The sequence below is a fragment of the Camelus dromedarius genome, chromosome 19, assembly GCF_036321535.1.
Source record: "Camelus dromedarius isolate mCamDro1 chromosome 19, mCamDro1.pat, whole genome shotgun sequence".
Lineage (NCBI taxonomy): Eukaryota > Metazoa > Chordata > Mammalia > Artiodactyla > Camelidae > Camelus > Camelus dromedarius.
In genome coordinates this window covers 11,971,625-11,998,847 of record NC_087454.1, presented here as the reverse complement: position 1 = coordinate 11,998,847, position 27,223 = coordinate 11,971,625, and the positions used below count along the sequence as shown (strand labels likewise).

The 27,223-nt window shown below is 38.4% G+C and overlaps 1 protein-coding gene across 2 annotated transcripts in view; it reads right to left on the bottom strand.

The window, feature by feature from the left end:
* Positions 1-25,383, bottom strand: part of RNF144B (ring finger protein 144B) — a 133,699-nt gene extending 108,316 nt beyond the window's left edge. Inside the window, exon 1 of one of the 2 annotated variants that reach the window (XM_031435145.2) lies at positions 25,310-25,383. The gene's annotated coding sequence lies outside the window, so the exon portion shown is untranslated. Of the gene's footprint in view, positions 1-15,250; positions 15,287-25,309 lie in introns of those variants that run through there. The other variant, XM_031435146.2, reaches the window with a different exon arrangement.
* Between the last annotated feature and the right edge of the window lie 1,840 nt (positions 25,384-27,223).

The following is a 27,223-nucleotide window of genomic DNA, read 5'->3' as shown; positions in this document are numbered from 1 at the left end:
ATTCTATTTTGATAATATAATTTTGGTGGACCACAATGCCTATGGTAAAAAAAACAATATTTTACTAAATTATCTAATTTAAAATTAAGATATGGAACAAAAATATAATTGGAATTGGTTACAGTGTAAATGTAAGTCATAATTTCATCCAAAGAAGTTGCATTATTGTATCAATTGAAATAGAAGCTCTAATTTGTCAAAATTTACAAAGTTTAAATATGCCAAGTAGTTAAACTACAAAATTTTTGTGATGAAGTGGATGTTGAGTTAAAAAAAAAAAAAACTTCAGCCTGGTAGTACCAGACTTCTCTTTGCTGCCCATCATCAATTGAAACTACTTAATAAATCAACCTGTGTCCTGCCAATAATATTGAACTTCTTGTAAATGAGTCCATTAGCTTTGGGGTGCATTTTGTTCAGTATCAGTTAGAAATTTTAGTCAAGAATTCAAGGAGCTTTTCAAGCTTTTGGAGAATTACAATTATTGAAAACAACACTTGCAAAAAGGACACAATGGGACCTAATTAAACTTGAAAGTTTGTGCACAGCAAAGGGAACAATCAACAAAGTGAAAAGACAACCTGCTGGATGGGAGAAAATACTTGCAAGTGATATGATCATAAGGGGTTAATGTCCAAAATATATAAACAGCTCATACAACTTAATATCAAAACAACAACCCAATTTAAAAATGGGCAGAAGAAAGATATGAATAGACATTTTTCCAAAGAAGACATACAGTTAGCCAAATGAAAATGAAATGATGCTCAACACAGTTAATCATCAGATAAACACAAATCAAAACCACAATGAGCTATCACCTCACACCTGTCAGAGTGGCTATCCTCAACAAGAACACAAGTAACAAATGATGAGGCTGTGGGGGAAAGAGAACCCATGTACACTGTTAGTGGGAATGTACATCGGTGCAGCCACTGTGGAAAACGGCACAGAGGTTCCTCAAAAAACTAAAAATAGAACTACCACATGATCCAGCAATTCTACTCCTGGGCATATATCCAAAGAAAATGAAAATAATACTTAAAAAAGATACATGCACTCCAATATTCATAGAAGCATTATTTACAATTGTGAAGATAGGGAAACCTAAGTGTCCATCAACAGCTGAATGGAATACTATTCCCATTAAAAAATAATGGAATTTTGTCATTTGCAACAACACGGATGGACCTGGAGGGTATTATGCTTAGGGAAGTTAAGTCAGACAGAGAAAGACAAACACTGCGTGGTATCACTTACATACAGAGTCTTAAAAAATAAAATGAATGAATGAATGAATATAAAACAGAAATAGAAGCATAGAGAATAAACTAGCGGTTACCAGTGGGGAGAGGGGTGGGGGAGGGACAAGATAGGGAGAAAGGATTAAGAGATACAAACTACTACATATGAAATAAATAAGCTGCAAGGATATACTGTACAGCACAGGGAATACAGCCAGTATTTTATAATAACTTTAAATGGAGTACAATCTATAAAAATTATGAATCACTGTGCTGTACACCTGAAACTAATATTATAAATCAACTATACCTCAATTTTTTTTAAAACTTGCAAAAAAGGAAAACACTGAAATAGCCCAATTACATAAAAAAAAGTGAATAAATTAAATGATGAGCACTCAAATCATGTCCAAGATTTAATTTTGAAGTTCCGTAATTACTCTTTGGAATAAATCTACTTGTGGAGAGTAACTTTAATAATGCCCATTGGAACAGAACAAAATTTAGAGGGCCCATGATTTGGAAGCATGACAGTTTGAGGAAACATAAGAATCATTAACTGAACATAATTTATTTGATGAACTTTGTCTTCTAGAATTATTTCTCAAGGAAAGATATTCTGAATGAAGGCAAAAAGAAACAAACAGGTCCAGCTAAATTTACACAATGGTATATGTCAAATATATTCAATTTTAAAAAAGGAAAAACAGTATCACGGATTATATTGTAGCCCATTCCTTACACATTTTAATACAAAAATATTACAATTGAGAATACTCTCCATTTAGCAGAATTTACTTAGTTTTCACTCAATAACTCAGTTTTTATTATGAGTTTCAAGTGAAAATATTACAGTTTACAGAGAAGAGTCAACTGAGGTGTCAACAATTTCAATTTTGTTAATATAAAGTACAACTTCAAGAATATTACAGACTATGAAAAATTTCAAAGAAAATGTCCATATTAGGAAAAAAAAAGTAACTTCAAAAATCGCCAGTGATGTGATGTAAGAGTCAGCTATGACTGAAAGACTGGTTAAGTATATGAAAACGTAACAAAAATAATTCACTTAATTCCAAAATAATTCCATTTACTTTTACTGTTCAAATAAGACATTATAAAGGTGTTTTTATCTTGCTTTAATGTACATTGCTATTTATTTTTATTTTTTGGAAGGAATTTCATTTTCAAAAGTTTTTAAATAAAAATTATAGATTGACTGAAAAATTAATTACATGGATAGACCCACAGAATACTTCTATTTAAAAGCCTTTTTATTTTTTGTTACTTTTTTGTTTTTATGTTAAAAAAAATTATATATAAAATGTTTCATTTTTAGCACCGTATTTCATTTTTGAAAGTGTACTAGGTTGGACAATAAACCAACTTAATAATAGCTACCATTTACCAAGAGCGTACTATGTATTAGGCACTGTGCTTGAATCAGTTTATCAACTTAATCTTCATAAACACCCTGAAGGGTAGGAATTGTTATCTTTGTCGTATTGGTCACAGTGAGTGGCAGTGAGGACCTGCACCCAGGCTGCCCCCCGCCCTGGCCGGTACTCACCAGTCACCACATTCTGCTGCCTCTCTCCCTATGTTGCAGGACATGCTTTTGGCTCAACACAGACAGAATCTTGCAGTTAGTGATCTTGAATCAGGTTCCATTATGACCTCTGACCCCATTACCCACATGGCCAAGGCCATGTACTTTCAGGACAGCTGGCACATAGAGGAGGCCAAATGATAGCCGCAAAGCCAAGCAATTCACTGCCCCCAGTTACACTGTCTTTCAAGGAGCAGGTGACTTCTGCATGTGTCCTCTCCAGTTCTGCAAAATCTTTTTTATTTTGCATTCAGTGGGATCCTAGAAACTTAAGGAGCAGACCATAATGGAGAGCTCTTACACTGGTGTGAATTAAATGGTATTTGACCTCAAACCTCACCTCACAAAAACTTACAAATTCTTTATAAGTCCCTGGCTATCCTATAATATAGAAGATGCTACAAAAAGCAATCATAAAAGTATAATGACACAGAGAAAAAAATGTTACAATGAGTGTGTATATGTCCATGTATGACTGAAAAATTGTGCTGAACACTGGAATTTGACACAACATTGTAAAATGATTATAAATCAATAAAAAATGTTTTAAAAAAGTATAATGATAAGTTTAGTCACTAAACTTAACACTTGGTATGCATTCTGTTCTGTCTAAAAGTGTCACTGTTGAGACTGGAACTCTTAAAATATGATGAGGTTTAACCTAGGTACTTATTTTTCTGATGCTTTTATTGTAGTTTCATTGTTTCAGTCATGTTTCAGATGTACAAAAGCTGTCCCTTTAAAGGGAAAAATAACAAAGACATTATTTAGTAGACAATTAACAATATGTGCTACCAGATAATGAAAATATATAAAGTACCTGTTAAGTAGATTAAGCCAAGTGTGTTTATATCTATCTAGGATAATAGATTAAAATGTTGCCTAAAAGTAAGAGGTTTGTTAAAATTAGGTATCCCCCAAAGCAGGGATTTGATTTGAGACAAAGATTCGATTGCAAATAGTTTATTAAGGAGGTACAGGGACTGCTGGTAGGGGGGCAGCAGGAAAGGAAGGATAGCTAATGAAGGCAGTGTAGTTAAGTCGTAACTTTGGAGACGAACAGGTCACCCCAAAGGGTGAGGGAGATGGAGTAATTATGCCCTAACTCCAATCAGCCACCTATTGAGGGCTTCTGGGAGTTGGTGTTAATTCACAGTTGGAAGTGTGAAGCCAGTGAAGTGATCAAGTGGGCAGCACCCCCCACCTCCACAGTATCTGCACTCACTTTCAAGGGTAAAATACATTCTTACATCAAGTAATTACGCAAATATTAACATGCTAACTGCCTGCCCCTTCCCCACACCAAAACAGTCAAAATCTCACAGTGATAGTATTTTTTAAATAATTATAGCCAAGGAAAATAGTTCTAATTTTAAACATTCTTTCCCAAACAAAAAAATTCCTAGAACATCAAATAACTGAATGTTATATGAAAAGGACAGAAATAAAGATTTAATTTAAACTTCCATTAAGCTTTGGGCTGCAAAATATGTTGAGAAAATCCATGAAACTGGCCCTACAAAAATATAACAAGAATTTCTCAGGGCAATTCTATCCCAAAATAGTGTCAATAAATCGTTTATGGATTGAGCTGGAGGTGAATACAAGCAACTAGAAATAGAATTCAGTTGTGTATTTCAGTACCTCAAAGAAGGGAAGGACTTGCCCATGGCCACCTAATCAATCCAAATGGTCTCCTTTTTAAAGAGAAAAATCAAAGTTTCTCATTTCCTTTGTTGGTTGGTTGGTTGGTTGGCTGGTAATTTACAGACTATGTGTGGTTCTCCAACACATACACATGTTGCAACAGTGTATCTACAGATATATTGATGTTGGATGTTGCATAGCACATATAGCATCACTTTTGCTATATATATGGCAGGATATAGTGGAATTTGTTTGCTTTGTTTGTTTGTTTTGGAAACATATTGATGTTACCTGAGTCTGCAAAGCCCTCACCATCTGTGGCAGCCCCAGGTTCAGGCAGATGAGCTGAGAGTTGCCCAAAGGAATGCAGTTTTCTCCAGGTATCAGATGGCAAGCCTATAGTCTGTTAAAGAATTTCTCACCTAGTTTTCACCTCTGCTTATCATTTACCAATTTTACATCTATACCCCCAACTCCAAAAAAAAAAAAAAAAATGACAAGCATTCTATGGTGACATCCTGGGTGGATCTTAAAGAGTATTGGAAATAGTACATGCAGCTGTTAGCGGCTCCAAATACACAATCCAAGGCATTTAAATGCCCAGCCTGCAATGCTGGCAATGAAAGACAAGAATAGCAGTTACTTTTTTTTAATCAAAGATAAATGCCGCCAGATTATGCCTGAAAAAGGCAGGGCCAGCCTAACTGGAAGGCAGAGAAGTGCAGCATCAATGTGAACAGAAGGGAAAGGTTCCTGGGAAGGGTGCGCAGACACAACTCCCTGAAAGCCTTTTAAGTAGAAAGCAAATTGGTTTTAAATTTTGAAAAGAAAAACATTGATCTCAACTGCTTTTTAAAATTAAGAAGCAGATTTTAAGTACACACAACAAAAAATTTGTTCTGACTTTCTCTGGGTGAGGGCATTTCAGTGACTTTACTTAAGGATTATCAAATTTTTTTGACATGGGTGTCAACTACTTTCATAATCAAAAATTTTATAATAAGCTATATAGACTTTGAAAAAATGAAAGACAAAATAAAGTATGGTGTCTGACTAAATTATTATGCTATTATTATGCATAATATATATTATTATTATGCTAGGGAATAATAATTATAGATTGTGGTTGTTAAGGCAAGAAATAGAGGGTTTAGACAAGGGGCAGAGATTACGATGCATACAGTGGTTAGAGAAAGCCTGTCGGAAGAAATACTTCAGCTAAGCTTGCAAAGAATCAAACCTAACCCCGTGAAGTATGGTGGGGAAACAGCACATGGTAAGGCCCTGATGCAGGAAAGCCTTGGTGACTTAAACTAACCAGCATGGCTGAAATTCAGAAAGAGAGAGGCAGAGTAGAACGGAGGAGAATTAGGGAGAAGCAAGTACCAATTCCTTCAGGCACTTGAAAGCCCACTTAAGGAATTCATCTTTTAATCTCAGTACAATGAATGCCATGAAAGGACCTTACGCAGGGAAGAGAAGTCATGTGAGCTGATCATTCTCACTGACCAGTGCAATGGAGAAGGAAGACTGATAAGAAGCTGGTTGTGGTTACAGGGGAAACATCCTGCCACTTTCATCCCTGCATTTGCTGACTACCAAGCCCCCTGCAGCTTTAGATCCCACTCACTTGGCAAAACTGCCTCCCCTCAATATCTAATCATCCTAATCACTTAGCTCCCAGACACCTGTGCAATCTTCACCCCAAACCCATAAACCCATCCAAGTGGATGCCCCCATGTTCTAGGGACCCTGCTCCACAGACCCCATCTACCCTTTGCTCTATAGTTTCCATCTGCACTGCAGACCTCTGGGAGGATGAAGCCCGATCGTCCCAGAATCACCATCTCCTTTATTTCTTCACTTAACCTCCTGGCTCAAACTCATGCCGTCTTCTGTGTTCTGGGTACCAGGTGTCAGCATTTAATTTCATGGGATTATAAAATGTCTGGGGTTGAAAGGACTTTAGAGATATGCTGGTTCAACCTCCAGGTTTTCATGATGAGGAAACAGATCTTGCATGGTTAGAAGACTTATCCAAGGTCCCAAAGGTTAGGACGTCTGACTTCCTACTTAAGAGTTTGTTGCATGATTTTAAAGCAATTTAAAAAAAAAAAAAAGAACACTTGCAAAGTGCTTCACATTTTACAGAACACTTCTACACGCACCATCTCATAGAATTACTGCAGCTGCCAAGTGTGAGATATAAACTAAACCTGAGAAAGATGGAGTGCTGAGAGCGTGGCTAAGCCAGGCTTGGACCCAGGTCTTCTGGCTCTTAAGCACAGCACAAACTATATGAAAATGCCCTTCTAGGTTAGATGAAGTTAGTCCAGGGGTATTAAAGCTAGAGGTTTTCTATTTCTGCTCATTATTTTTGATTAATTATACCTTTTTGTTTAATTTTACATTCCTTCTGAAGATCAGATTCTTTTCCTACTGTGTGATTAAGGAGGGACTTTGTCCAATACTGGGATTTTACTGGAATGAGGATGAGGGCTTCTGAGCAGAAGAGGAAACTTAAAGAGAACAAAGAAAATGAAGAAAAAAGATGCACATTTTACGAAATTTATGATTAGGCCTAAAGTTGGATGTAAATGCAGACCTAATGTCATGATGGCAAATAATCATTGTCTGAAGACCCCCACACACACAAAACTGGTTGTTTTATTCCAATTATTTCCAACAGTGAAAGAAGGTGGATGATTTTGTGGAGTTCATCATTAAAAGATTTGAACTATGTACAAACTAGATTATATGTATTACAGTTTTTCGGCACATTTGAGGCTTAAAGTTTCAAATCCAATGTCAAAGACATTCTAAGTGACAAAAAAGAAAAAGTCCTTGGTTGCTTTGCAGAATGTGGAAGAGGTTACTGCTTCAGAGTAAATATATTTTGGAATGCATTGCATCCTCATGCTTCAATAAGTTCTATTCTTGTTCTGAAAGTGGAAAGGGGTCAGCGGCCCTGCATAACTGACACTTAAACAGCAGCAGCTGATGCAAATAGGCACCCAGCACTCACCCAGAAGTGGCTCACTCCTGCCCTCAGAGTCCAACAGATACAGGTTAACAGAACATTTATGCAAGAGTCATTGCTTGCTTGCTCTTTAATTTGCTTTTACTTTGATGAGCTCAAACTTTTTTTTCAAAAAAAAAAATTCAATAAAACATTTTAATTCAATTTTTTAATTAAAAAATTTTAATATCAAACGTATTATTATCAACATCCCCTTAGAGTATGGAGGTACAATTAAGTGTGCTGTAAAACCTCTCAAGTGTGAATGAAAAAAAATCTGCACTTATCTGAAATGCTAACTAAGTACCCCAAGAATATAGCTCGTTCCCTCTGTGAATAACTGCTAAGCTAAGAGAAATCTTATGGGTCTACTAACTGAAAGCCCACAGTAATGTATTTATTAGGGTTTGCTTCATATTATCCATTGGACTTGGAGAAAGGGGTGTATAAAACAAATCAGGCAAACAACACTACTTGTTTTCAGAAGGCTAAGAAAAAATGTCTAAAATAGCTAGTTTTCCACTGAAAATAATCATACAAAATGCCCATCTCTCTCATACCATCAGATCTGAACGTATTTCAGGACATCCTCTGTGTTACTGCATTCTATCCAGTTTACGGTCTTCACCAATTAAGCCACCCAAGTTGTGACACGCGGCTTCTGGCTTAGCTCAGTTGAGGGCTGGGGGCATAAAGGAGTCAGTAAATACCTCACTCTGCATACCTCTCATACCTATGAAGAGACCCCAAGATTGTGGTTCACAGACGTACAGAGAGCTCACAGTGCATTACCTCAGCCTTGGGGGCCTGCACATTCCTCCGAGTTAAGTGAAATCAGGCGGCCCTGAATCACTTTTTCTAACACTGGGCTCCATTGTAAGTAGCCAGTGTTTAAGATCAGGTAGATGACTGACTAGCTGAAGATGATAAGATTGTACCGCTAAGATCACCCTTTTCAAGCTTGTTAAAGCACTGAATGGCACTTTTGTACATGGGACTTAAAGCTCAGTAAGAATTCCTGGGACTGAGTAATGTCTGTATTCATGTTGTTATTTTTCCCTTCTTTGGGTAAAGGCACCAGAACTGTCTTTATATTTAAGATTCAGATGAAAGCAGAAAGTGAAAATAATGTTTTAGAGATACAAAATAAGTCACAGTCATCCAAATGTCACGCTCTGCCTTCTTAAAAGCTGAGTTTCATGTAAAGAGCATTTTATTTGCCTTTGAATCAGTGCGATACAAAAGGCTTATATTTTCAGGCAGTTTCTGATTCTTAGAAGTCTATTTTTACAAACAACAAGAATGACAATCATTATGGGTAACTTTCTCCATCATAGCTCCTTAAGATAAAAGAATATCACGCTCTAATACCAACTATATAAAACTGCTAAACAAAAAAAAAAAGGTAAAAAATGAACAATCTAGAACATTGTCTACATAAAAGCAAACAACTGAACTGGCCTTCATCGATCACTTAGTCCCTTTACTAATCCCCTAGGACAGCAATGGCATTAATATAATTTAGCTGTGCCCCTCCTGGCCAAGGGCTATGGCTTTATGGTTCCATGGCCAGCTTATTTTTGGCTCTGAGAAAAGTCAGTCAAAAGCCAGAGCAAGAAACCAGTGACTCCACTTCCACCATTAAGGCACATGGCCGTTGACCCTAATGGCTTTGCCACTGATCCTTCCATCCAAACTGCCTGCAAACAGAATGTTCTGAAGATGTGACAGCTGAATTTTAAGTGCAGCCACATTGCACTTCTAGCCAAGAGGGAGCCTGCCAATGCTTTCCCAAGGTCCTAGAACTCAGGAAGAGTAAGGTAAATTTAGATGAAGTTGACAAATCTCATGAAAAAGTTAAAGATCTTGGCATTCATATATCTATTTTTTAAAAAAAAAAGGAGATTAAAAAAGCAAGTTAAACAAAACAGACACACGGTTCTGCTACATCCTTGGGAAACTTTTTCTGCATGCCAAAGAAGAAAAAAGCTCTTAAATATACGGGAAATACACTTTAATATCAGAAAAACCCAGAAAAAAATATTTTTAAATAATGGATATCACTTACAAAAGAACTCTGAAAATACAGTGTATCGTGTTCTGGGACAGTTAAAGTTTTAGATGATTTAAGCATCGTTTACTCCTTAAATTGTTATACCAATATATACTTGAGACCTGATTCTTAGATTTTAAAATTGTGTTTAAGATCCCTAACCCAAAATAGCTAGCAGCATGTTACTCTGCTTTCCTGGAATTACAGATCAACAGGGCTAGAAAGATATTCAAGATGATTTGTTTCAACACCTATTTATAGATGTGGGTCCCGAGACGCAGACAGGATGAAAATCATGCGGTAACAATATGAAAACTAGGACCCAGATTCCTTGACTCTTAGTTTAATTTACTGAGTCTGAGTTGTGATTTAAAATAATAATAGTTCGACAAATTTTGAGATTGGTTCCAGCAGTCACTCCAGGCATAGTGTGCTACCATAGGCGATAAAAAATAACTAAAGGGGAGAATAAAGACAATGATAAAGAGACATTCTTCCCTCCCCACCTCCCAAAAAATACTCTCAATAAACAACAACAAAAAAATTTCATTCCACACTTCTGCCCTAAATAGTCAAATGTATTGCCTAAATTCTTCATTTCCCTTTAATGCCATACTCTAAATTAGAAGCATTTTGTTTCTTACAACACCTTTAAGCAATTTGATAACCTGAGGTTAAAATAAGACCTAAATCTTAGTGACTTAAAACAAAAAGGGTTTACTCACTTATGCTAAATGTCCATTCTGGCTCAGTGGGGGGCGCTGTACATCATTTTCAGGGACACAGGCCAAGGGAACAGCTACCATAGATTCCTAGGGGGTCTCATACCATGGATTACACACTCCCCTTCAGAAATGACACACAATTCTGCTAGTAAATCATTGGTCAAACTGGTCACATAATCGCATCCAGCCACATGGGGGTCAGAAAATGCACTACTGAAGGCAGAAAGCCAGAAATATTTGGAAAACAGTGTTACTACCACACATCATAAGTAATTAGATATTGAACCTTCTCAGATTGAATACACAAGTTTACTAAGTACCTAATTTTTTTCATCATAAGCCGAAGGAAGATAAAAAGAATGTTACCAAGAATCAAGACCCTTCAGCAACAGCCTTTGTTCAATCACGAGATAACCAATGCCCCTAGCAAACCACAGCAGTTTCCTCACTTGTAAAATAACGAGTGACAAGGAATGGTTTCTGAGGTCCCACCTAGCTTTATAGGCCTACAGTCCTAACTTCCTGCATTTATAAATACATCCAGGAGGTCTCACTGGTTGTGCTGGCCATGCTAAAATCAAGATATTTTCTCTTGAAAATGTAATATTCAAATATAGAAGCATTAATTTCATACAAAAATGATGATTACTTGGTGGTTGGGTTATTTAGGGCTTTTTGGTTCCATTTTGCTGTTTTCCAAATAGTCTGAGAAGTAGAAAATCTCACTTTGTTCAAGAATTATGTAACTTGCATAGGGCTTGCTTCAAAGAACCCTACACCATGTCTAGGGGTAGTTTTCCTAACCAAAGCAAAAGTTTTCTGTCCATTCTGGATTCAACTACATTTTACCATGCTTAGATGCACTATTTTTTTGTTATCTATTTCTCTCTGCTTACATCTGTCTCTTTTCTTACAGTGTTGAAAGAATTCTAAATTCTACAAGGCAACATGTAGCATTATGGTTTCACGACATTTTACCTGAAATAGGATCATTTTCTTCAACCAGTTGAGGAGATGTAGTCATTCATATTTACTCCTGATCATTAAGAATAACCCTAACAGGAAAAAAATTTTATTTTATGTAATATGGAGAGAACACTAGAAGCTCCTTTTCAAGGAAGGAAAATGTGAAATTAGACATATGACTCTCTTTAAAAAGTGAATCTTTTTTAATAAAAGGTAGACTATAAAGCAAGTCACTTGAACCCAAAATAAGTTATTCAGATCCTATGTTGTTAAATATCTTGATCTGTGCCGTTAAGGAAGTTGAATTTGGGGCCTAATGAATGAAAAGCACCCTGGTTAGCTATTGATTAACTAAAGTAGATGGTCTCAACAAAACCTAAAATTAACTCTGCACTTTTCTCTTCCACAAACGATAGATTCCTCCATGGGATTTTTTCCCAACTATCCAATGTAACAAAAAGACTCTCTTGCTTTCTAGTTGTCTCCAGGAGCCTGCTTTACCTGACTGAAGAAGGAAACTTTTATCCTTGCATAAACCTCAAGATTTGTGAAACCATGTTTCAAAGTCATTAAAGATGACCAGAGTGGGAGGGAAGCCAAGTCATAAACTATACATGCTGTTAATCACTTCAGATATATGTGCATGTAAAATCAATTTAGTGGTTTTAAAAAAAGAAAGGAAAAAAAAATTATTTCCCTGACTAGAGCTAAGTCTTGGGCCCAGTGACACTGTACAAACCTCAGTGTGGCTTCCAGCACCAGACTCAGAAGCTCTTTTCAGCTTTAAGCATGACGTTAATCAATGGACCCAGAAGTCTGGTCTGCTCTCTGTTGCAGCTGTTTGCAACTAACTTGAATTATTATCATTAAAGAGCTTCTCCCAATTTCTGAACTCAAAACACAGTACAGAGCATTGTTCATTCATCCACATTATAGGAAAACAGAGATTTGTTTTGAAAATAAAGGTCTACCTAAAGCCTCAAGTCATTATGTCAGAAACTAAATTGCAAGTTGATGGTAGTGAAATATGAGCTCAGAAAGAACTAGAGAAATAGAAGCATTAAGTCTTAAACTTTCTAACTGCCTGTGTTAACCAAGGCAGTCTTAAATTAGAAGCACTTTTCTTCCTTCCAAGGAAACTTTCATCCACTCAATAAAGGGGTTAGACAAGAGAGAGAGTTCTTTACCAGAACAGTGCATCAGATAACCCAGGAAACTTTTTCAAATACACATACCCATCCACACCTCAGACCTACTTCATCAGGTGGTGTGTATATTTTGAAAATGTTCCACAAAAGAATTCTGATCTATACTTTTAGTTTGTAAATCCTAAATCCCTGAGGTTCTTTCCAGCTTTAAGCACGACATTAATCAATGGAGCCAATCAGAAAAGAGCCCTCCAGAGTTGAATCAATAAGGCTCTGCAAGCAATAATGATTTATTGATGACATGGTGAGACTGTAGTAAAAAGAAAGGTGGCACCTGGTTTCCATCTTGCAGTTCAGTTGTTGAGAAAGCTTTACTATCAGATCTGCGTTTCACAGACAGCCTTGTACAGAGAAGGGGAGTAGGCTTTGGCCCAAGCTCAAATCCTTGCTTCTCCATTAGTAGCTGGGTAACTAAACCTGCACTAGTGACTGAACTGAAACCCTTGTGAGTCTCAGTTTTGCCATGTGTGAAATGGGAATAAGAATTCTTCTCTCACCTGTGCACAGTGCTGCACGCAGAGCTTAACACGTAATAGGTGCTGGGTAAATGTTACTTCCCAAAATCACACTGCCTTCTGCTTCTGTCTCCTCGTTTCTCTGAAGATAAGCCTCTTTCTGTGTTTTAAAAGGCTTTCTCTTTATAAAACTACTAAGACATTTTGATTCAAAGAGAAAACTGTACTCTTAATCATTCATGCCAATGACAGTAACATATAAGACAGATGAAATATCATCCCTAATAATCCACAAATTGCGGTTTACTTATTACTATTTCCCAAACCACAGACCTCACCTTAGTCATTTCTATTTGCAGGTTGAATCTACCACTTTTCTAAGTAGAAGACCTTGAGCAAGTCACTTCAACTTGTGGGCCTTGGTTGTGGAAAGTATGAATGTTAATAACTTCACCATCTACTTCACAGGGTTGTGTGAGATCCAACTGAAATAATGTATCACAAAGTTATTTAATGTGCATTTAATTTTGTGCAAATATAAAGGGAGGCTATTATACAGCAATTCTTAACAAACTTCCACCAGGCTTCTCAGATACGACAAATCTGACTTGATTTCACCCTCATTTTCTTCCTTCATTCCCGTATAAGGGAGATGGTAAAAAATACAAACAAGCAACAAACAAAAACACCAGCTAAATGTGAAGAAGGTATATGCCTGAAGAATAAGTTGATTTGTAACTGTAATATCACACACGAGTTCCAACGTCAATAATGGATTTCCCATTTGTTTTTCATAGGTGTATTTCACTTTAGTAACTCACATAACGAGGCTTTTTTATTTTCCACAACCTTCCTAATATATTCTCAGATAGGTCTGTGGATTTGTAGTTAAATATGCATATATAAGACTTTATATTTTTATATTTTCAAATAATACGAAAAGAAGAAAAGCAAACAGCAAAGGTACAATTTTCTAAAATGAGCAAATTTTAATATAGGGTGCTCTCTAAGCATACCAGAATGACTACAGACAACATAAAGAATATTGTAGCCCACAAGTCCTATTACAAGACTGGCCCATTTTGGTTTGGTTGATTTGGTAATGCCCCCTTAGATTCTTATATCACCTGACATGTGGTGCCATACATCTATTTTTTTCATTAAAAAATAGAATAAATTTTGTAAAATCCTTCAAAACTGTGGGTACATGAAACCACAATACGCTGCCAACAGAGGGTGGTGGGGTCCCAGGGTTTTGACTGACCTCTCTACAAGGCCACTTTGGGAATGTACCATTTCTGTTGTGCCTGAGTTGACTTTGACCATAGCCTAGCAATGAAGATCTTGCTGCTCACTCAGTATCTGTTGCCTAAGTCTGAGCTCCCCAGTCTAGCCACAGACCTAGGTTCCACAACTTTCTTCTTTCGACTAGCGATTTAACAAATCCTGATTCTGACATGCATCAAGTAAAAAAATTATGCATAGTAGTTTACTGTTCTGTTAGTAGTTTCTAGTTTTACTCATGTTTCAAAAAGCTTTACTTTATGCATTTTGAGTAATTTTAGTAAGTGCATATTTTAGACTTCCAAACTATAACATGTTAAGACTAAACTCATAAATGAAAATGTGAACTTGAATCATTCCAGTAAGTTTGTCACTTTATATTCACTAAGCAAATTGAGCTAAATAATAGTAATTAGTCCAACCAAATTAAAACAAATTATTCTGTACACCAGAAATTGACACATCATAACTGACTACACTTCAATAAAAATAAATTTATGAAATTAAATTTAAAACTATCATGATTAATTTGAATGATATTCAACAAGCTGGGAATAAAGTATAAAAGCCAGAACTAAATTTAACAGTAAGTATACAGTACCTGTTTTTTCATTGCACAGTTTCAGTAGGACATTAAAGAGAAGTTTCAAATGAAAGGTGGGATATACACCAGAGTCACAGACGGAAGGACTCAATACTGTCAATACATAAATTCTCCCCAAATGAATGTATAGATTCAATGTAATTCCAATAAACAATGGAATGAGGGTGGAGTGTAGATCACAAAGTGAACTTGTAGTCAAAGACTTATAGTCAGTGAGGCACACTGAGCCAGTCTGGGAAGACCACTCCATCCCCACACCATACCTTCTCTGAGGACACATACAAGCTCTGGATAAATATAACCAATTATTTTAAATACATAGTTGGGCAGAAAGCAAGAAAGGGCACTCTCCCAGAAACAAAAAAAAAAAACTCAAAACCCGCAACAGTGATTAGGAATTGAAGATCTAGTAGGAATAGGAGAATAGGATATTTACCTTAGAGTGTGGCGTTCACCTACTCTGTGGAGCTAGAAGTAAGCACCATACATAAAGTCAGCGGGGTGGAATAACTAGAAAAACTCCATCCTCTTGGAAGGAAAGCAGTACAGAAGCACGCCACTGGTGCTGGGCTAATAATGGAAAGAGAGTCAGCAATGAGAAATCAGAGACTTATGCCTGCCCGAAGCACAAGGAAGGAGCTCAAACGCACTCTAACCACACACGATTGGAAACCAGATCTCAAACTGAGGACGCACGCAGACCTCGATGAAAGAAATATGAAACACCTCCACAACCCAGGACATGTGGAACTCACATGCTGAACGTGCAGTCCAAGGTGATAAGGCACACGAACAAGCAAACCAGCAAGGGAGACAGGGGACTAGCCGATAAATCAAAAAAGAGGGTTTACCACCAAAAGTACAGATAATAAGGGCACTCTGAGAAGTTTAATATTTTTTAAAATGTTGGGGAAGATAAAGGAGGAACGGAACATATAAGTGAATAAGACGTTATGAAGTACAAGAGCAAAATTTCAAGGATTTTGTGATAGAGACAAAAATTTTGACATAGAGATCTAGAATTTAAAATATCTTTATTTAAAAAAAAAAAAAGGAGACCACTTCAATATAGTATATTATTGCTTAAATTTTTTCTTCTCAACTTTTGGTTAAAGGCCTAAGTGAGACTTTACCCGTAGTAAGCAGAGGCTTTAGGAAACATTCCAAGTCTCCACCAACCCTCCTGCACACCATGAAAACCTCTCAGAATGAGAAGATGTGTGGGGGTCAACTGAACTTGACACACCCCTTGGAGCAAAGACCCTGCACCCAACCCCCCACCACTGGTGGGCAGTGTGAGTAAGAAAGAGAAATCTGCTGCTGTAAACCACTGAGGTTTTAAGGTTGTTTGTTACAGTATACTATCAAAGCAAAAGCTGATGAGTGCAACCAGCTGAAGGGAGAATTAGCGAAATGAAAGATAAATCTGAAGAAAGTCTTGGGCATGATACAGAGAAACAATTTTAATGGAAAACATATGAAGTGAAGAGACATGAGGACAGAATAAGAATTTCCAGCATATGCTTGTAATAACACTGAGAGTTAGACTAGAGAAAATGGGAAATGTATGCATCTTCTGTAGCCATGAAACAACTTACCACAGACTTAGTATCTGCTCCAGGCTCCTAGTCACATGGACCCCTCACAACATGGCAGCTTGCTCCTTTCAAGCCAGCAGGAGAATCTCTCTCCAGTCTTATAAAACAGAACATAATCATGGGAGTAACTATCCCACCATCTTCCCAGGCTCCGGCCACACTCAAGGGGAGAGGATTTATAGAGGTGTATACCAGAAGGCGGAATCTGGAGACACATCTTAGAATTTTGCCTCCTACAGGGAAGACACCGTAACTGAAGATATAAAATGCCCCAGGTCCCACAACTGTTAGCACTTTTGCTCCTAACCACTGCACTAAGGGAACTGCACACAACATTGAGCAAAGTCCTACAATAGCATGGCCCTGGCCTCAGGATCCCCAGGGCACAGCAGGATTTCCTATAGAGCCACTGAAGACTCATTCACGTCCCCATGCCAAGTCATCACCTTTCTTCTATCCTTGCAGGTCAATCTAACATTCTACCTCTGGGTCCAAAGTTCCACTTCTATGGAATAAACCACACTTGTTCTTTGTCAATGTAATTACTCTGTGTGCAACTCACATATTTTTCAAGTTGTCTTTTCAACTTTTAGGAACACATTAATAGAAACATTACTTAGATTGTCCTCTTGTCACTCCTTTACCATTAAAACACTTAGATTGAATAGCATTGCAAATGCTGGGAATATAATACGAAAGCTAATAGTTTAAAGTCCTTTTTAAATTTCTAAAAGCTGAAAAGTGACAGCCATTAGCATTCTTGTTTATTCTAGAGTTTATTGGCTTATGGGCATTATCTTTATTGTTTTATAGGAACACATACTTTTTTTTTAATTGATCAATGGCAGAATACAAATGGTGAACAATTCATCTTAGCTGTTTATTGTTTCTGTGATTCTCTGGAAACAGAAGGGGGAAAATGTCTTATGTGCTTATTACACAAAAGCAGTATCTCAGATCATTTCCCCAGCTGTGGAACAGATTGGAAGCCTCATCTTAAAAATTACCTAATGTATATCTTAATTGATTAGTTAAAATTCTCTGAGCATGATTTTAAGAAATGAAAATAGTTATTGTGACATTCCTGTGAGTAAATTTGATTCCTATAATAACCATCTCTGCCCTTCCCTTCCACCCTCTTGCCAATTATGCTTCATTGAAAAACTACAAATGGTGTCATATGTGTGACCCTTATAATGAACAAGCAGGGCTCATGGGGATGTAATCAGAAAATGACTTTATCTGTTTCCTCCACTGCCTCTTTAAGTTTATTATGTGGGGCTGGTTCTTCCCTTGTCCTTGGATGAAATTCAGGACAGTTGCCATGACTTTCCTTTTTTTTTTTTTTTCTACTCTCAAATACCTTTCTTTTTAATTTTTTATGTTTCTTTTTTACTGAAGAATAGTCCATTTACAATGCATTAATTCCTGGTATACTGCACAGTGATTTATGTATTCATTTATGTATATTCCTTTTCATAATCTTTTTCACTATAAGGCCATTATGAGGTATTGAATATAGTTCCCTGGGCTATACAGCTGGATCCTGTTATCTGTCATGACTCTTCTAATCAGTCTTAAATAATGAAGACTTTTCAAGTCACTCTAAGTCCAAAAAATCAATCACAGTTCTGTAATTAATGTGTCCAATCTAATACAGCACTCAAACTCTCCCAACTTGATGTAAAGTTAAACGTCTCCCTCCTACAGGTAAGTATGGCCTCGTGTATTGGGAAAGGTGAATAAAGATTCTTCTCTCTTCAGCCATATGCTAATTTAGGTTACCCCCCACTTTCTAATACAAAAGTAGGGCTGAGGTGGGGGAAGAGGAGGCAGCAGGAAAATTCTTCGACTGATACAGATGTAATGATTTAATGCTGGTCATCTATGAGTGTTCAAAGCTTACTTAAAAAGTTTGTTTTTATTGAAGTATACTTGATTTACAATGTTTCAGGTGCACAGCCAAGTGATCAGTTATACAGATATATAAATACATACTCATTTTCATATTCTTTTTCATTATAGGTTAGTACAAGATATTAAATATAGTTCCCTGCACTACACAGTAAGTCCTTACTGTTTATCTATTTATATATAACAGTGTGTATCTGTTAATCCCATACTCCTAATTTATCCCTCCCCTGCTTCTTCTCTGGTTACCATAAGTCTGTTTTGTATGACTGTGAGTCTGTTTGTTTTGTAAATAAGTTCATTTGTACTATTTTTTTAGATTCCACATGTAAGTGATATCATATAATATTTGTCTTTATTTGTCTGACTTTCTTTACTTAGTAGGATAATCTCTAGGTCCATCCATGTTGCTACAAATGGCATTGTTTCATTCTTTTTTATGGCTGAGTAGTATTCCACTATATAAATATACCATATCTTCTTTATCCATTCATCAGTTTATGGACACTTAAAAAGCTTACTTTTTCTTTTGATCCAGGGATAGGATGGTGATGAAGATAATGAAAAGTACAGAGATGGAGAACCTTAACTCCATCCTCATCACTGGGTATCTTTCACCTACAGATCCCTTCTTGCAGATGGTTACTTATGGCTCTCTTCTCAGTTTACCCTACTAGGGTCCAGGTGGTCCTCTTACACACGACCTGAGGTGACCCCGGCTAGCTCACTCTGTAGCATGGTGATCTACCCTTGGTCTCTGAGGAACAAGCCATGCACTTTGTGCTCTATCAAACTATACAACAATACAGCTACGTCTCTTTCACTTCACCATCAGAGGAGCTAGCCAGCCCATCTCCTATCCTTTGGATTTCTCAGGCATGAGTCTCTATATCTCCAAATCTGCAGGGATATACATTACACTCTCAAATGATCTGCATAAAACCCCCTTCTTTAGATTTGAGTTGAGAGGCAGGCATCACACATCCTTCTCTCTGTGGCGAGGATGAGAGACTTGAATCCACCACCAACTCTAAAAAATCGTCTTCTAATGATTATTTTCTTGGCCTCTTCAACCTGTTTTATTGTCTGGAAATTTTAAAATGTGGGGAGGAGGGTATACCTCAGTAGTAGAGTGCATGTCTAGCATGCATGAGGTCCTGGGTTCAATCCCCAGTACCTCCATTAAAAAAAAGTAATTCTTCCAAATGGAAAATAAATGATTTCAGGGTTTATTAATAATAATAAATTTGATTTTATAATCCTAGATTATATCAACACAAAACAAAAACTAGGAAATGGTGAAACTGGAGAGAGGGAGTAAATGTGTCAGATTTCTCATCTTATAAGAAGAAAGTTTATTAATACCATTTCTTCCTGGCATTGATTAGGGAAGACAAGCTCATATATATATTTTAAAAAAAAGAATATTAAAATGAACAAATGCATGTGTATGTATGACTGAAACATTATGCTGTACCCCAGAAATTGACACAACATTGTAAACTGACTATACTTCAATAAAAAGAATGCAAATAAAAATACCAAACAGAAACCTTAAAGGCAGCAAGAGTTGAATTTTTAAGATATGATCTATACTTTTTAATCTACCAGAAGAAAAGTGAGCAAATAAAATACAGTCCAGATAGCTAAAGAAAAATGTTAACTAACATGGGCAATTCCTATGATCTATTGTTAAAAAAATTTTAATAAAAAGAATGCATGGAAAAAAATCTTAATTCTGTAACAACATTCATACATATGTATGTTCACATGCATAATTTTAAAAGTAGAAAAGTTATGCCAGAATGTTAGATGTGCTTATCTCTGGGGGTGAGATGAGAGGTAATTCTGACAGTCCTCTACATTTTCCAAAACCAAAATGTAAAAATTAGTCCATCGTCTGACATGCTCCTTAACCTTTCTTAATAAGCCTATTTAAAATTTAAATATATTTACACACAAATTGATATTCAATACCCCAAATACTCTTACCTCTTTCTGCTCACATGGTTTCCAAAAAAACATTTAAATAGTGATAAGGTACTAAAGTATGCAACTGGAGAATATTATTTTAAAAAGGAAAAAAATCTGGATTAATTAAATACTATGGGAAAGAAGTATTAAGTTACAAGAACTTGCTTGAAGATGCAAAGCAAAATTTCATCACGCACTTCCGCACTCTCCAGGAGGGGGTGCAGGTGAGGAAGGGGGCAAACAGGACCTGACATGCGGGCACCAACATCCCCAATCTGCAGACCTGGAAGCTGGGCTGTGCCAATGTTATGGCCAAGACAGTTGCTATTTGTACTAAACCTAGCTGCAGAGCCTTTAAAGCGTTTGCAAAAATTTTCTATTAACCAGTTAACACAGAGAATAATGTCTGCCTTTGGGGATATGGAAGAAACTGCAATGGAAGAATGCGGGTAACAGAGAGAGGAAGCCTTGCACCGGGGCAAAGACTCTCTCCTGGGGCAGAAGTTTCAGGGTTACAATTGAAGGAGACAACTCTTCACCTCTTTATGTAAGGTTGAATGGTAACCGACTGGAATAAATAACAAAGGCCCAAAGAAGCTGAATAAAATATAAACTCATGAAACCAAAGGTAAAACTTCTACTGCTTAATAGTTCTATTTGTGTCAGATTCAGTAAGAAATATTCTTTATGGGGCAGTGACTCTCAACCCTCTCAGACTAATGCTCATTTTTGCAACAAATATTTTGTAGGTTACCCCTTTACTATCTTGGAATGAAATTCATAAAAAATATAGCCTAATTACATCCATATTTTCAAAACCAAACAAATATAACATCCTAACTATAACATCAAGGAGCCATAAAAGAAAGTAAATTTAATAAAGTAATACATATTTTAATTTATAACTGCTCTGGCAGGACAACACTAGAAGACAGAATTTCTAAAAAAAAAAACCTTGAAGAAAACAGTACCATGAAAAAGAGAATCACTTGTAGAGAGCAATGGAGAGAGTGGCAAATTAGTTATATAATCTGAATCACCAAATTTTCACAAAGTTCTTAAGTCTATTCTTAAAGATATCTTGATTTTTGAGGATTAATTCTACTTTAGAACACATTTTAAATGTGATCATTGTCTTTAATCATTAAATCAACATGAACTGTTGAGCTCCACACACTAAACACATCTAAGCTAAAATATAAAAACATACAAAGACTTTATAAAGCCTTTGCAGAATTAGGAAATGTACCAGCTATCCCCAAACGAGCTATCGTCTATGGATTCCATCAACATCTTGCCATCGTTAGGGATGCAATGTGCGATGTTGAATGGGGTGTGTGTACTTGGTCAGGATGCTTAACTCCTCTGAATTACAGATCTTTATAAAGGGGATAGTAACAGCCATCTGTCAAGGCTGTGAAGGTATTTTTTATGTATGAAAAGTACCTCAGTAAATAAATGGTAGCGAGTTGGAGCACTAGCAAGAATACTCCCCTAGACTCCATATGGTTTCTTAAAATTGGATCCAAATCTTCTGGGCCTATATACCAGGATAAATTCTTCTGTCAATCCTCGACCCTAGGAACTTGGGAAGATAAGTCTTTAAGACAGAAGATCTTGAAACGCAGAAATATTAAGAAGTGGGACTTCCAAATATCAAGTCTTACATAAGCAGGGTTTTAAGGGCTGGAAATTCCAATGATTGTTTCTACTATTTCAGATAAAAACTCTAAGGAGGGGTCTGAAGGCTAACCATTTCTGAACGATTTGCTGACTTAGTATGTCATGCTCTTCGCACACCCCACCACTTTACTCTCCTCTCTTTATACTCATCTCTCTTAGTGAACTTTTCTCCTGTCAGTCAGTTGAAAGAGTCCCCGCCCAAAGTAATGAAAAACATAGGATGCTAGTTTACAATAGTTCACCGCCTTTGTAAATGACCTACATTGCCCTTAAGGTCACACTTTGAGTTTCGTTGGCAATCTAGCTGAGATTTGCAGCTTACTTTGCTGCCATTCCTACATCATTGATCATAAATTCATTCCAAATGAGCAAAATCCTCACTACCACAAGAACTAGAAAGAGTATGAAATTTAATGTCTATGAAAAGAATATGAAATTTAACGTCTATTCTCAAAGTTTGGATTGTGGCTACAATTGCGTTAATACTCATCCATAGAGAGAAATGATTAGAATCTAGATGACTTCTAAAATGCTTTCCAGTTTTAAGACTCTCTGCCTATTATACTTGTATCACTGGGAAATTAACATAGCACGATTAAATAAGGCAATATGTGATCTGGCTGCCCTGAGTCTCCTCTTTGTGGCTAAAGGTATTTCTTAGAATACTGAACTAAAAATGTAACTGCATTCTGCAACCCATGCAAACATGTTCTAATTGATGGGAGGGGAAAAAAATTCAATCCAGAGTGCCAGCAATTCCTCTCTGAGCTAGCGTGGCAGGGGGAGTGTGGGGTCAGTGAAGCATCAAGTTACAGACCAAATTAAAGGTCTGGAGAAGAGTGGCAGGGTCTAATCATCCACCGTCTGAGGCTGCCAGAATTGGATCTACCACCCTTACTCGGCTCACAAAGAATTGCTCTGCGGATGCTAAGCACACAGACGAGCTTCAAACATCTTTTATTAAAAAGGCCTTCAGTTCCAAATAGATCTTTATGGAATTATTTCCTTGAAGTTTCTAGTTCTGTCATATTAAAATTTCCATGAAAAAGTAATCAAAACCTAATGCTTACAGTGTTCTGCCACAAAGAAAAATATTGTGGGTTTTCATGCCTATTAAAAACATGTGCTATATATATACACACACACACACACACACACACACACACATAATTATGGAAGTCCCGGACCCAGTGTATACACATATACTCAAAAACCTTAGGAAAATAATAATAGTTTTGCCTAAGCCAACAAAATTCATAACATGATGTTGTACTCTGTCCGTAACCCCCCTCATTAAGCCAGTGCTTTGAAAAGGTCAGCAAGCAATGAGTATTTCTGCACATTTTGTGTCACAGGCTGCAAATGCTAGATCTATAGGGATGAATTAAGGTCACTTTTAAAATTCAAACAGTATTTTCTGGACTCGGTTGGCTGAATCGTGCGTATCTGCACTATTTTTCCTAGGGAAAAGTTAATTTTAGAAAGGAGAGAAAGTTTGCCAGGAAAACCATTACATTGGCTCAATACCTAGACAGTGACTCTAAAAGTTCAAAATGCTTTACAGGCGGTCTCCTTCTTGTCCTTAACATCCTTGAAAGCAAGTATCAAATACCATCCCGGTTTCATAACAAGCCGCCCATTTTATAAAAAGTTATATGATTTACTATTACACCGACTTTATGGTAGTTTTAGGTTTTTTTGTTTGTTTTTCTGGGGGTTAGTAATTAGGTTTATTTATTTATGTTTTTAGTGGAGGTACTGGGGATTGAACCCAGGACTTCCTGGGTGCTAAGCATGTGCTCTAGCACTTGAGCTATACTCTCCCCACCCCTACTTTATGGGTTTTTTTTTTTTAATTAGTCCTTCACCTCAGTTTTTTCAAAAGTCAGACAAATAAAAATCTTTATTTTCCCTGATAGTTACACTCAGAGTCTGTTAGGTACTTAGAATAGTCCAGGTATAGATATACATGAAAAGCAGCAGACCTGTATCTACAACAAAGTTCAAGATGGAGAAACAACACTTGTGTCAATTCAAATACAATATAATTTACACTCTTAACCAATTCAGGGTAGAAGAGATTGGTTCAAGTAATTAGGAGTGTAAACAGGACCTAAATCAATTTCTACGATTAATTCCTCTTTGGGTTCCTAGAGCTATGGTCTATTTAGGTCTTCAGCCTTAAAATAAGCAACACTTGAAAACGGCAGTGGTCACTGACAGAAAGTCAGTCAATGCAAGCACAGTGGAGGAAGGTTTTCTCATTCCCGGGAGAATAGGCCTCAGTCTTTTCTAATTGCCAGAGTGCTTGTGAAGGAATTCTTACATCTTAAAAGTTGGTATCTCAAAGATAGCGCTTTAACAAGGGCTCTCGGGGGTGCAGGATTTCTCTCCAGTCTACATCTGACTTTCAAACGAACGTATTACCCCTCCCCTCCCAAAATTGCCATCTTAAAACCAGTGACACCACCGCAAATTCATCGACCTTGAAGGGAACCAGCTTTCACTCCGTTTTTATTCTCTACTCACACTACTATTTCCATGTGATGTTCACCAACAGTTGGGAGCCCCCTCTCCTTCCCACGAGGACCTTAGACATGTTGAAGTAATTACGAGGAAAGAACGCATCACAATCACCTGGAGTGCTTTTTAAACACACACGCCTGCGCGCGCGCACGCACACGTCCCAGATTTCTAAATCAGGCTCTCGGAGCCCAAGTAGGAGCTACTGCTTTAAGCTGTGGTAAAGTTCTAGCACCACAGTCACCCAGAAAACCTTGTAAACTTATCACAGTGTTTCATTTTCTGGAAAACTAAACCCCAAAGAACCTCAATCACTGGTGCAGATACAAAAGATAAGACGGTTATACCTACCTTGACCACGGCTTACTATCCTAAAGTTAAGATAGTAACAAAAGGTGGGGGGATGTTTTGGGAGGAGAGAAGTGATACCCCAGCCTGGAAATCATCGCAGACTCCAGGGGAAAACGGTGCGTCGGTGTTTGCGCCACACACCTGGAGAGGGTGGGCGAGCTCCCGCCTCCTCTTCCACCCTCCGGCCGGGGGCGCGGGGTTTCGGGCGCTGCCCGGGGCAAGGGGGGAAAGTGAGGGGTGAGGGCGGAGAGGAGACGGGGGTCCCGGGGACCGCGGCGGGTTGGAGTCCCAGCGGGCCGCCCGCCCGGGGCTCAGCCCGGCGCCGAGGAGCCCGGGGAGGGGTCGAGGGAGGGAGAGAGGGAGCAAGAGGTGACAGCCTGAGGAGGCCGAGCCGGCACCTGGCACCGCGAGCCCGCAGCCCCGTGGCGAGGGCGGCACCCCGCGCCCCTCCTTACCGTGCGCGCGAGGTCGGAGCCAGGAGCCGGGAGACCAGGCGGGCAGGGCTCCCGCAGGGCGTGCGCCTCCCGGGGTCCGCTGTCAGCCTCCCCGGGCAGCAGCTTCACGTAGCAGGCATGCGGGTCTCCTAGCTACCAGCCCTCCGGCGCGCCTCCGGCCCCCTCCCCCGGCGCTCGCCCTGGGAGCTGCAGCCCCCTCCCCTCCCGCGGCCCTTAGCGCGCTCCCCTTCTCCCCCTGCTGTTTATTCCGGAGAGCGGTGGCCCCTCTCCTGAGCCCTCCCTCCCCCCGCGCGTGCACGCACACGCCTCCCCCAGAAACGCGCTCTCTCTAAGAAGCAGGCAGCGGACCAACAGAGTCCTTGAAATTCTGGGGCCGGGCGATTTCAGAAAAACCCTTTTAAAACCTTTGATCTGCCCAATGAGGTTCAAGGCAAGGCACCACTTCATTCATCCCCTGCCTCCGTCCTCATTTGTTTTTATCACAACGTCACTCATCCGTTGATATTCATGTTGAGTGCTCTGAGAATCTCCGGCCAGCCATTTAAATTTTTCCAAAATAGCCCCTTCCATTTAATGGTTTTAAAAATGTGGACGTCCCCTCTAGTTAAACTTAGGTTGCCAGCACTTTAGATTGGCCCTGGGAGGGATATGTTTAGCCGTACAAGACAGGACAGATCTCTTCCGCTATCTTGGTAGACACCTGTCACCTGTCAGGGCCCCGAGTCAGGGCAAAGGCAGTCATTTCACCTGTCTTTGATGGCTGAGCATGCCCGGAGCCTCCGTTCTCGGGAGAGACGCAGTTCTGAAGAGCCAAAGGCCTGGGAAGAAGCAGGTGGATGTATTTAAACACAGTTCTAATGGCAAACGAACTAGCAAAGGGCAGAGCATACTGAATAATATAAAAGATAAGAGGGATGGGAAGGGCTTTGTGAAAACATCACTGTATCACTAACATATAGGAGCTGGAAGTGACGTAATTCCTACTGGGAATGTGGAAGGTGAGTTGTTAAATGGCACTCCACTTATTCATTGATTTACCTACCAATATAATATATGTTTATGGGGTAGGTTAGAGGCAGTGTGGTATTATTCATAGCCATTATTCACAGTCACGTTACAACATAAAGGTTACTAGGAATTAACTTCGAAAGCAACCAGTTGATAACAGAGTTCTGGAAAATGCAAATACCTATTAAAGAGACTCCATAGTAATCCACTATCTTCCCTAAACTTATCAGATAACTTTCTGTCTTTCCCTAAACTTATCAGATAACTTTCTGTCTTTCCTAAACTTATCAGATAACTTTCTGTCTTTCCTAAACTTATCAGATAACTTTCTAATCTGAGGACGGGGGGGGGGGGGGGGGGGGGAGAAAAATGGGTGCTTACAAGAATTGTCAGGATTCTCTACAGGGCAAGAGGTCAATATTGGAAGATAAACTCATTAAACAAGTTATTGCAAATGGAAAGGCCCGCTTAGGTGACATAGGAAGGGGGGGGGGGGGTTAGCACAAAGGCTCTGGCCTTCTTATTCATTCAGCCGGTATTCATTGAATGCTTGCTGGATTGAGACAGCTGGCTGCTAGGCCTGAGAAGAGGTAACAAGAAAAGTAACATCCCTAACCTCACGAAGCTGAATATCGGGGGCAGATAGGCAAGTAAACAGGCTGTTGAAAGGAGATGCTTTAGGGGGTAGGGTACAGCTCAGTGATAAGGGGCATACCTAGCATGCATGAGGCCCTGTGTTCAATTCCGAGTACCTCCATTAAAAAATAAACCTAATTACCTCCCGGGCAAAAAGAAAGGAGATGCTCTGACAGAGGGCAGGACACATGAAGTCCAGAGGAAGTGACTTTTAAGCTGAGCCCTGAAGATTGAGTGTAACTTGGCCAGGGACAGGAGAGGAAGAGGAGA